The sequence below is a fragment of the Lampetra fluviatilis genome, chromosome 14 (genome assembly GCF_964198595.1).
Source record: "Lampetra fluviatilis chromosome 14, kcLamFluv1.1, whole genome shotgun sequence".
Lineage (NCBI taxonomy): Eukaryota > Metazoa > Chordata > Hyperoartia > Petromyzontiformes > Petromyzontidae > Lampetra > Lampetra fluviatilis.
Genome location: NC_136288.1, coordinates 661819 through 672484, shown reverse-complemented (window position 1 = coordinate 672484; position 10666 = coordinate 661819). Strand labels below are relative to the sequence as shown.

Here is a 10666-nt window from a genome sequence, read left to right as displayed (position 1 = left end):
CGGGACAGCAGGACACGTGGAGGCACAATCACCAATTTCCATGGTGTGGCAACTGGTTAGGTTTTGGCGCTCCCTCCGCCCCCGCTCAGATTCGAATCCTGGTAAGGGAAATAGTCTTTTGGTTTCATTTTCAAAGCCGTTCCACGAACGCGTGAATGAAAAGTATTCATATTATTGGTTAATTTGGTAAAGTCACGTAAATAAAAATAAAAAAAATGTTAGAAAATATTTTTTTAAGGTAATAAAAATGAAATGAGACAAAAAATAATAAAGGGAAAATCATAAAAGCAAAAAACCTACAATAAAATTTTAAAATAAAAATATGAAAATAATACTAAAAATCAATTAAAAATAATTAAAGCAAAAAACCTATGAATTTTTACTTTTATTTAACTATTTTTATTGTTGTTGTTTTTCTTTTATCATTCAAAAAAAGAAAAATTCTATTTTTGTTCTTTTTCATTAAATTTTATTACAAATTTTCTTTGTTTTCTATCTATGTGACTTTACAGAACGAACCAAGAATATGAATTCCTGCAGTCACGAAAGTTTTAATTATTTAAGTAAAAAGTGTTCTGTGACCGGGACTCTAACCCAGGCCTCTGTGGTGAAAGGGACAAATCCTAACCACTTGACTACCAGTGAAGCTGGTGGAGGTGTCTCCACGTGTCCTGCTGTCCCTGCACCTCCAACACCGGGAGCTCGCTCGAGAGTTGATCGTGCATTGGAATCTGTTCACGAGATTTACGTGGAATCGTGAGACGATAAGAGATGGCGACTGCCTAGGGAACACTTCGGTCAGCAGTAGAAGATCAAGCCTTGTGATGATGCGGGACAGCAGGACACGTGGTGATACATCTTCCAACTTTCCTGGTGGTCTGGTGGTTAAAATTCGAAACTCTCAGTGCTTGCTGCCCGGGTTCAGTTCCCATTCACGTAACAAGGCTCTTGGTGTCTTTTTCAAAGCAGTTAAACTTATGCGTAAAAAAGGAAATAACTTTTTTTATTATATATATGAAAAAAGTGTTCCCTGACCGGTAATCGAACCCGGGCCGCGGCGGTGAGAGCGCCGAATCCTAACCACTAGACCACCAGGGAAGCTGGTTGAGGTGTCTCCACATGTCCTGCTGTCCTGGCACCTCCAACGCCGGGAGCTCGCTCGAGAGTTGATGGAGCAATGGAATCTGTTCATGGGATTGACTGTGGAATCGTGAGACCATAAGAGATGGCGACTGCCTGGGGAACATTTCGTTCAACAGTAGAAAGTCAAGCCTGGTGATGATGCGGGACGGCAGGACACGTGGAGGCACAATCACCAATTTCCATGGTGTGGCAACTGGTTAGGTTTTGGCGCTCCCTCCGCCCCCGCTCAGATTCGAATCCTGGTAAGGGAAATAGTCTTTTGGTTTCATTTTCAAAGCCGTTCCACGAACGCGTGAATAAAAAGTATTTATATTATTGGTTAATTTGGTAAAGTCACGTAAATAAAAATAAAAAAAATGTTAGAAAATATTTTTTTAAGGTAATAAAAATTTAATAAGACAAAAAATAATGAATGGAAAAACATAAAAGCAAAAAACCTACAATAAAATGTTTAAAATAAAAATATGAAAATACAAAAAATCAATTGAAAATAATTAAAGCTAAAAACCTAGGAACTTTTTACTTTTATTTAACTATTTTTATTGTTGTTTTTTTTTCGTTTATCATTTAAAAAAAGAAACATTATATTTTTGTTCTTTTTAATTACATTTTATTTAAATTTTTCTTTGTTTTCTATTTACGTGACTTTACAGAACGAACCAAGAATATGAATTCCTGCAGTCACGAAAGTTTTAATTATTTACGTAAAAAGTGTTCTATGACCGGGACTCAAATCCGGTGAAAAAAATGCGGTGAAATGGCAAATCCTCACCACTAGACTACCAGTGAAGCTGTTGGAGGTGCCTCCACGTGTCCTGCTATCCTGGCACCTCCAACACCGGGAGCTCGCTCGAGAGTTGATGGTGCATTTGAATCTGTTCACGCGATTTACGTGGAATCGTGAGACCATAAGAGATGGCGACTGCCTGGGGAACACTTCAGTCAACAATCGAAGATCAAGCCTGGTGATGATGCGGGACAGCAGGACACGTGGAGGTACATCTTCCAACTTCCCTGGTGGTCTGGTGATTAAAATTCGAAGCTCTCAGTGCTGCGATCTGGGTTCAGTTCCCGGTCACGGAATGAGGCTCTTGGTGTCTTTTTTAAAGCAGTTAAACTTTTCCGTAAAGAAGAAAATAACTTTTTAAATTATATATAAAAAAGTGTTCTGTGACCGGGACTCTAACCCAGGCCGCTGCGGTGAAAGGGCCAAATCCTAACCACTAGACCACCAGGGAAGCTGGTTGAGATGTCTCCACATGTCCTGCTGTCCTGGCACCTCCAACACCGGGAGCTCGCTCGAGGGTTGATGGAGCAATGTAATCTGTTCACGAGATTTACGTGGAATCGTGAGACCATAAGAGATGGCGACTGCCTGGGGAACACTTCAGTCAACAATCGAAGATCAAGCCTGGTGATGATTCGGGACAGCAGGAAACGTGGAGGTACATCTTCCAACTTCCCTGGTGGTCTGGTGATTAAAATTCGAAGCTCTCAGTGCTGCGGTCTGGGTTCAGTTCCCGTCACGGAATGAGACTCTTGATGTCTTTTTTAAAGCAGTTAAACTTTTCCGTATTGAAGAAAATAACGTTTTTAATTATATATAAAAAAAGTGTTCTCTAACAGGAAATCAAACCCGGGCCGCGGCGGTGAGAGCGCCGAATCCTAACCACTAGACCACCAGGGAAGCTGGTTGAGATGTCTTCTAATGGCCTGCTGTCCTAGCACCTCCAACACCGGGAGCTCGCTCGAGAGTTGATGGAGCAATGTAATCTGTTCACGGGATTGACTGTGGAATCGTGAAACCACAAGAGATGGCGACTGCCTGGGGAACATTTCGTTCAACAGTAGAAGTTTAAGCCTGGTGATGATGCGGGACGGCAGGACACGTGGAGGCACAATCACCAATTTCCATGGTGTGGCAACTGGTTAGGTTTTGGCGCTCCCTCCGTCCCCGCTCAGATTCGAATCCTGGTAAGGGAAATAGTCTTTTGGTTTCATTTTCAAAGCCGTTCCACGATGCGTGAATTAAAAGTATTTATATAATTGGTTAATTTGGTAAAGTCACGTAAATAAAAATACTATTTTTTAAGAAAATACAAATACACTTTTTTAAGGTAATAAAAATAGAATAAGATAAAGTAATGAATGGAAAATCATAAAAGCAAAAAACCTACAATAAAATTTTAAAATAAAAATATGAAAATAATACTAAAAATCAATTGAAAATAATAAAAGCAAAAAACCTACGAATTTGTACTTTTATTTAACTAATTTTATTGTTGTTGTTTTTCTTTTATCATTTAAAAAACAGAAAAATTAAATTTCTGTTCTTTTTTTATTTACGTGACATTACAGAACGAACCAAGAATATGAATTCCTGCAGTCACGAAAGTTTTAATTATTTACGTTAAAAGTGTTCTGTGAACAGGACTCTAACCCAGGCCGCTGCGGTGAAAGGGCCAAATCCTAACCACTAGACTACCAGTGAAGCTGGTGGAGGGTGTCTCCACGTGTCCTGCTGTCCTGGCACCTCCAACACCGGGAGCTCGCTCGAGAGTTGATGGTGCATTGGAATCTTTCACGAGATTTACGTGGAATCGTGAGACCATAAGAGATGGCGACTGCCTGGGGAACACTTCAGTCAGCAATCGAAGATCAAGCCTGGTGATGATGCGGGACAGCAGGACACGTGGAGGTACATCTTCCAACTTCTCTGGTGGTCTGGTGATTTAAATTCGAAGCTCTCAGTGCTGCGGTATGGGTTCAGTTCCCGTCACGGAATGAGGCTCTTGGTGTCTTTTTAAAGCAGTTAAACTTTTCCGTAAAGAAGAAGATAACTTTTTTTATTATATATAAAAAAGTGTTCCCTGGCCGGGAATCGAACCTGGGCCGCGGCGGTGAGAGCGCCGAATCCTAACCACTAGGCCACCAGGGAAGCTGGTTGAAGTATCTCCACATGTCCTGCTGTCCTGGCACCTCCAACACCGGGAGTTCGATCGAGATTGATGGAGCAACGTAATCTGTTCACGGGATTGACTGTGGAATCGTGAGACCGTAAGAGATGGCGACTGCCTGGGGAACATTTCGTTCAACAATAGAAGATCAAGCCTGGTGATTATGCGGGACAGCAGGACACGAGGAGGCACAATCACCAATTTCCCTGGTGTGGCCTGGGACTCCCACCCATCTTTAACATCAGCACTGGGGAGACAAAGGCGGCCATGGGTCACATGGATGCACGCGAATGATACTCGCCACAACAGTCGATGGGGCGAACCGGCGAGCCCAATTTTTATGTTCGTGTCCGTGTGTTTCTGTCTGTAGGTGTTTACGTGTATGAACGGGTCCTAAGGCCTCCCCTAGGTCGACTCAGCCTCAAATGAGTACCTGGTGCGGTGTGTAAACATCGCCACTGGGGAGACAAAGGCGGTCGGGCGTGGTGCTAGCCACTCATCCCCTCGTGCGCTGTCTTCATAGGTGCTACTCATTAACAGCACTAGATGGTGCAATACAGTGCTATTTTACTTCCAATTAAAATGTAACCAAATGTTGTTCCGGTGCATTGCCAAATGGCATAATTGAGCAATGTCGATAACTAAGTTCACTTCAGTGGACGCACTGCACTGCTGTGAGCGCGGACACTGGAGTTCGATCCCCGGCCATGGCTAACAAACCAGTGGTAACAGTCACTAAATATCTCGCCAAAAGCGGTCTTGGAACATGCTTCGACCAGCCGGCACCCGCAGGCATGGGTGAAGTATGGTCAAGCAACCCCCAAAACCGCAATGGGTGCGGAATGTATTCATGCAGCAGTGGGTTGATACAAAACGATAGCTTTACTCATAACGAGCGCTACCCAACACACTGGACTGCTAGCGACGGCTCAAGTTAGACTGTCAGAACGTTATTTGTTCAAAAAGTTGACTTACATTTCATGTATATGTCGGCAACTTTATTTTGAAATTAAAATACACTTTTTTTTGTGGACTAGGTTGTCATACCAAGTGCGACTCTGTGGATGCTTTATTTGTGAAGTTTGACAGGTAGGAACAATATGTTTCACACTGCCCACCAGGGATTTTTTGTCTGTCTGTCATGCATAAATAAATATATAATATAAACAGCTCTTTGATTGGTGGAGACCTTCTGCTGGGTTCGGAGAGGGGAGGTGCCTAAGGGAGGAGGGTCAGGGGAGGGGCCTAAGGAAGGTGGGAGTTAGGAGAGGGGCCTGAGTGGGGGGTCAGAGGAGGTGCCTGAGGGGGAGGGGTCAGAGGAGGGGTCTAAGGGAGGGGGTCAAGGGAGGGGCCTAAGGATATTGGGGGGGGGTGGTCAGGGGAGGGGCCTAAGGGAAGGTCGGTCAGGAGAGGGGCCAAAAGATATGGGGGGTGGTCAGGGGAGGGGCCTAAGTATATGGGGGGGGGGGGGGTCAGGGGAGGGGCCTAAGGGAGGAGGCGTCAGCGTAGGCCTCGGCAAGGTAAGGTAAAGATGTCGACATGCCAAGGGGTAAGGTAAAGGGTAGGGTAAAGGTAGCTCGGAAGAATTACCCGGTAGGGTAAAGGTAGCGCAAAGTATTACCCAGTAAATATGGTACCTTGTTTACCGCTAAAAGCTCCGTGGCACAGTCCGTGGCCTCCATTTAATAAGTAATATTAAAACAAACTTTCTTAAAAACACGCTTTTATGAAATGTACGAGTAATAACAGAACTCTACGACTCCAGGAAGTGGCCCTGAAGTTCGCCATAACGTAAGTGGCCGTGGTGATTTACAGCCAATGTCAGTTGACCGTGGACAATTAGACCCAAGCCGTAACATAACATCTAAAAAAAGATTTAATGGTAGAATATACAGTAGTGTTGTCATCAGTATGACATAAGTATACCAAGTTTGCAGTCGATACCACATTAGGAAGTGGGTAAAAATTTAGTTACAAGATTTGAGGATACGACGACGACAACAACGACAACAATGACAACGACGACAACAACAGCGACAACAATGACAACAACAACAAGCGTGTAAAATTGGAATCATCGAGAGTATTTTATATGAATAAGGCGCTCTACCTAGCATTTACCGATATAAACCTTGTTCATGTGTAGTTCCCTAGTAATTACCCTGTAATTGGGTAATTTGTATGGGGTAAGGGTAAAAGGTAGGGTAAAAGGTAGGCTCGTTGCTTTTTACCTTTTACCTTACCTGCTAAAGGGTAAGAGGTAGGGTAGAGTGATTGTATTGTGGTAAGGTAAAAGGTAGGGTAAAAATAGGCTCGTTTTTACCTTTTAACTTTTACCTTACCTTGCCGAGGCCTACGTCAGCGGAGGGGCCTGAGGGAGGGGGGGAGGGGCCTAAGGTAAGGGGGTTGGGGGGAGGGGCCTAAGGGAGGGGGGGTAAGGGGAGGGGCCGATAGTTAAGGGGGTTGGCTACCTGCCTGGCTGCCAGCGTGGTGTGGATGTAGCTCAGTGCGAGAGTGCAAGCTTTGCATGTGCGAGGGGCCGGGTTCAATCCCCAGCATCTCCATGTTGGAAGCTTTTATTTAATTTATGTTTCCAACAATGGTTGATTTCCAAAATTAATTGGCTGTGTCGATGTCCCTGTAATCGGGGTGCACGTGAACTCTCGTAAATATTACCCGATATGAACGATACCTTCGGATGAATTTGTCTTGATTTCCGGAACTTGCTGTTTGTATAACTAGCGATGCACACAGTGATCAAATGGTTTACTTAAACATTTGGAGATGAAAACAAGTGCTTAGAAGTGTCCAAAACACTTTTTATTTCCGAATTAAAAATTTCCAAGAATAAATAAATTGGGAAAGCATTATAGTATCCATCCACATGTATTCTTGTTATTTCTTTTTGTTTCAAAGAAATACATTTTGCTTGGACTCTGTGCAAACACGATGTGTACAAGGCCCAGGGCCAACAGCAGAGTGAGTGGGGTGACAAGGGAGAGGAAGAAGCTGATGACGAAGTTTCACCCCGTACCGAGGTGGAACTGCGCCCAGGTTGAACCGGAATGGGGATGTAGCTCAGTGGTAAAGCGCATGCTTCGCATGTGTGAGGCCCCGGGTTCAATCCTCGGCATCCCCACGAGGTGACGTTTTGTCAGTGGCCAATTTTACTCAAAGGAATATGCGTGGCCTGGACAAAACGCCTGCTTGTTTTCATTCGTTATGGTTGCTGAGCACAGATCCCAGAAGACCAACATGTCATACGGTCAGCAATGAACAGCACTACAACCAAAGTTGTAGTAGTTAAGAGTTAACATATTTATGGAAATTAGAAAGATTATTAGACTTGATGTCGTTGCATGGACTTCCAAATTCGAGCAGTGCGTGGAAGAAGCCGATAGAAAAGTGTTGTGACCTGCCGAGTGGTGGTTTAGACGAAAATCAGTCTGGAGAACTCAACGAGTGGAATTATATCAAGATACTTGGGAAATTTTATTGAAAAGAGTAGAGGTAAATTATGCCTAGGTAATTTAATGGGAAATCAAATTGGAATTTTAAGAAGAAATAAGATCGTTGAATTTTTAACAAAACACTAAAGACCCAGATGGGACTCAAACCCACAATCCCCCAGCTACCGGAAGCTGGTGCCTTAGACATTAGGCCACTGGGCCATATTCATCTAGCCGTGTGTTCTTTGTGATGACCCCTAATTTGGATGAGATGTCACTTTCATGGTCCTCGGAAGTAGCCCAGGTAATGCTTGCTTCCAAGTGCCGCTATCTAACAACCGGGAAAAAGAACAGATCTGCGAGATTTCCGAGTAGATTCTTCAAATCAGGCCATGACCCCGATAGCCCCCTTACACAACGAGGTCACATTACTGGGTTCAGACTGACCCAGTGTGGTGGGAATGTAGCTCAGTGGTAGAGCACCCGCTTCGGATGTGTGAGGCCCCGGGTTCAATCCCTGGCATCTCCATGTTGGAACCTTTTAGTTAATTTATGTTTCCAACAAAGGTTAATTTCTAAAATCAATTGGCTGTGTCAATGTCCCTGTAATCGGGGTGCACAATAACTTTCGTAAATAGTACCCTAAATGAACTATACCTTTCGGATGCATTTATGTTGATTTCAGGAACTTTTTATTTGTATAACTAGGGATGCACACAGTTATCAAATGGCTTATTTAAAAATTTGGAGATGAAAACAAGTGCTTAAAAGTATCCAAAACACTTTTTTTTTTATTTCCGAATTTAACACATTCCTACGGAGGGAGCTGGTAGGAACGTTGGGTTGCTCGTTCAATGGCCAGGGTCAACGGCGGCGTGGTGTATTCCGCAAGTATGGCCGACTGTGAGGGCTGGCACAAGCCGGCGTGAGTAGGTTAAACGTTGAGTTTTATCAGGGCACCACGGGCTGACCAGCCCCTCCCCACCCAGCCCCACCCCTACCATCCCCCACCCAGCCCCACCCAGTCCCTCCCCACCCAGGCCCTCCCCACCCTCCCCACCCAGCCCCTCCCCACCCTCCCCTCTCCACCCAGCCCCACCCCTCCAATTTTTGTATGCACGATGAACGGACGGACACAATAATCCCCTGTGGGCTGGTGTAACCAGGAGGTTCCTACCAGTAATATTTCCAAGAATAAATTGGGAAAGCATTATAGGATCCATCCACATGTATTATTGTTATTTATTTTTGTTTAAAATATATATATTTTGCTTGGACTTTGTGCAGACTCGATGGGTTCAGGGCCCAGGGCCAACAGGAGAGTGAGTGGGGTGACGAGGGAGAGGAAGAAGCTGTTGACGAAATTTCACCCCGTACCTAGGTGGAACTGCACCCAGATAGAACCACCATGAGGATGTACCTACGTTGTAGAGCGCACGCTTCGCATGTGGGAGGTCCTGGGTTCAATCCCCGGCATCTCCACGAGGTGATATTTTGCCAGTGGACAATTTTACTCGAAGGAATATGCGTGGCTTGTTTTCATTCGTTATGGTTGCTGAGCACAGATCCAGAAGACCAACATGTCATCGGGTCAGCAATGAACAGCACTACAATCAAAGTTGTAGTCGATAAGAGTTAACATATCACAGGTAGGAACAACAGTTCAACACTACCCACCAGGGATTATTTGTCTGTTTGTCGTGCATAGCCACGCCCTCGATTTGTATTTCATAGAGCGCTTCGGGCGGGCTCAGCACCACTTGACGCGCCGCCCCACGCAGCTTGCGCCGCGTGACACGGATCGCACGAATGCGCTGTCCAACCAAGTTCCTACCTGCCCACTCCGAAGGAACGTGTTTAAATCACCTAAACGCCGTTCCGGACACCGCAACTACTTGATTTATTTATGCTGCATTAGTGTACGTCGGGGGTGCGTTCCCGAAAGGTGCAAACGACGAATATCGAAACGACGTTAAAGCAAGGCGACTTACAACAGGTGGTGGTGGAGGCGAAGGCTGATAGGCGACGATGCTGTGCGCGACGTGAGTGTGTGGGTTTGAATGGACGCAGGTCGGGCAGTGGCGTTATCAATACAGCTACGACGTATTTGCGAAACGACGTAAAGGGAGGGAGACGCAGCACCAGGGTGTGACTGTTTAAGAGTTGTAACGTGAAGCCCAGTCCAGCTCTTTATTATGAATACTCTTGTGGATGAGGCCTTTCCCCCTCCCTCCCTCCAAACTGTGTTTGACCATACTTCACCACCCTGACCAGTGCTATTTGAAAAGCGGGACGTCCATGACCACCGATTCAGATATCACTTGCCACCGATGACAGCCGTGGCCAGGATGCCGCCCAGCGCAATGCGCTAACCGGCTATGCACAGCTGTTGTTTCCATTCGGCTAAACACGTAAGCTGTACGTCCATTATATAGATGTACAAGCGGAACTTTCTTTTGCCTTTGGGATGTAAACAATATCTACTGATTGTCCTGGTGGCCACGAAGTTACCGGTAAAGTTCAACGTGAGTTCGTGATGCTCTTGGTCTGCTCCTCCTGTGCCCAGAACACCTGCGTGGGTTCTCAACTGCTCTGTAGCTCTGCGCTGTGTTTTTTTGTTGTTCTGGTTGAACCGCGTGCTGTCCCCGATGATGGTAACGGTGTCTCAACGCGTTGCCGCTTCGCCGGCTCTGGTACTTGCAAATAGCTTCCTCTTACGCTCGTGAAGAATTCCTGAAGCTCCCAGCACGTGCAGCGTAAACGTCGTGACAATCGCCAATTCGGTTCCTGAAGAAGCTCCCAACACGAAACGTCGGACACCACACCGAACAGCAGTGCATTGCAATATGAACGTCAACATGGGGGTCGTCATGCACGATGAGCGCGACCACGAACCCAAACTTTGTGCTCAGCGCCACTCGGAGTTGGAGCGCGCGCGCCGCACACTGGCCACGTAGTGAACTGCAGCTGCGAGTTACGACGGTGGTGGTGGTAGGTAGTGGTTGGTGGTGGTGGTCGGTAGTGGTTGGTAGTGGTTGGTGGTGGTGGTCATGAGCGCACTGCGCTACGGACCCGCAAGACACTCGAGTTCCATTCCCGCTCACGGTCAACATCAGT

General features: G+C 45.6%; 4 non-coding genes across 4 annotated transcripts; 2 read left to right on the top strand and 2 right to left on the bottom strand.

The window, feature by feature from the left end:
• Positions 1–1026: 1026 nt before the first annotated feature.
• Positions 1027–1098, bottom strand: TRNAE-CUC (transfer RNA glutamic acid (anticodon CUC)). Its single transcript has one exon. It is a non-coding gene; the product is annotated as a tRNA-Glu (tRNA).
• A 2911-nt stretch (positions 1099–4009) lies between these two features.
• Positions 4010–4081, bottom strand: TRNAE-CUC (transfer RNA glutamic acid (anticodon CUC)). The gene has a single exon. It is a non-coding gene; the product is annotated as a tRNA-Glu (tRNA).
• A 3086-nt stretch (positions 4082–7167) lies between these two features.
• Positions 7168–7239, top strand: TRNAA-CGC (transfer RNA alanine (anticodon CGC)). The gene has a single exon. It is a non-coding gene; the product is annotated as a tRNA-Ala (tRNA).
• A 767-nt stretch (positions 7240–8006) lies between these two features.
• On the top strand, positions 8007–8078 carry TRNAP-CGG (transfer RNA proline (anticodon CGG)). Its single transcript has one exon. It is a non-coding gene; the product is annotated as a tRNA-Pro (tRNA).
• Positions 8079–10666: the final 2588 nt, after the last annotated feature.